This window comes from Condylura cristata, unplaced genomic scaffold, assembly GCF_000260355.1.
Source record: "Condylura cristata isolate star-nosed mole 26May11 unplaced genomic scaffold, ConCri1.0 scaffold00032, whole genome shotgun sequence".
Lineage (NCBI taxonomy): Eukaryota > Metazoa > Chordata > Mammalia > Eulipotyphla > Talpidae > Condylura > Condylura cristata.
Window position 1 is genome coordinate 19,526,967 of NW_004567133.1, and position 1,101 is coordinate 19,528,067.

A 1,101-nucleotide genomic window follows, 5' to 3' on the forward strand; every position below is an offset into this window, starting at 1 on the left:
GGTGCGGCTTGCCATGGCCAGGGGAGGTGCCCAACAGGAGAGGAGTCCCCCCACCCCCAAGCAAGAGTTCTGGGGGTCTCGAGTCCTCGATGCCCTTGTCCGAACTCTGCCTTCACCTTACCAGCAGGCCCAAAGTGGACGCGCAGGGTGGGGGCGCAGCGACCTTCCCGGAGGGCCCCGAGCTCCTCGGGAGCAGGCGCATCTGTGCTTGCCCAGGTCTGTCACCCCGCCTGGGAGGGGGGGCACCTTGGCCTGTGGGCAGCTTGCTTTCTGGGGACTTTGCCCACGCCCCATTGTGGCCAGAACTGCGGATGACCGCGGCGCCTCTGCCCACTGGCACTGGGGCTGTCTGCAGGCACCAGTGTCCCCCACACTGATAGTCGGGGCCTCGGCCCCGCAGGCCTTCGCTCCTCAGGACCACAATATGGGGAGTAGCAGGGCGCGCACCCAGCTTCTGCGCCAGCTTAAGGGTCATATCCCCTCACCGGCAAGGCCGGCTTCTAGGCCCGACCCTGCCCGGAAAGCTCCGTGTGGGGGTGGCACCCGCCCAAGCTGGAAGTGCGCAGGACCTACCTTCACCAGCTGGGGTCAGCGACGGCTTCGGCGCAGCAGGGGAGGCCCAGGATGATGCGCCCAGCCAGCGCCCAACCCCTGGCCAGAACCACGGTCACCAGGGCCGTGCTGGTGGGCTCAGCTGGCCGTCTGCATCTTGCCAGGGCCGTGGAGGCTGCAGAGACGGGGCTAGTCCGTGGGTGCTCGACTCCTTTCCTCGTGGGCCTGGGAGTGCTGGTCCTCGCAGGCGCCTCTGCCCGCCAAGGGCGTGGCCACTGAAGCCGGGGGCCCGCTGGGGGCCATGGCCGGTGGTGGACAGGGCGGCATGTCCAGCTCCGCCACAGGCCCAGTTCCACCTGTTCTGAGATGCGCCTGCGCACACTCGCTCGGGGCGGCGTAGTGAGGCTCCGCGAACAGGGAGCCGGGATGCGGCGGTGCTGCCCAGGATGGCAGGGCAGGAACTGCCCCAGGAGGCCCGGGCAGGAGCCACGGGCCAGGCGTTCCCCAGGAGAGGCCTCGGGGAGCAGAGCTGCCCGCAGCTGGGTCCCA

The 1,101-nt window shown here is 69.6% G+C and overlaps 1 protein-coding gene across 1 annotated transcript in view; it reads right to left on the reverse strand.

Moving 5' to 3' along the window:
* Positions 1-646, reverse strand: part of DNASE1 (deoxyribonuclease I) — an 18,745-nt gene extending 18,099 nt beyond the window's left edge. Inside the window, exon 1 of the mRNA XM_012731675.1 lies at positions 574-646. The gene's annotated coding sequence lies outside the window, so the exon portion shown is untranslated. The remainder of the gene's footprint in view (positions 1-573) is intronic.
* Between the last annotated feature and the right edge of the window lie 455 nt (positions 647-1,101).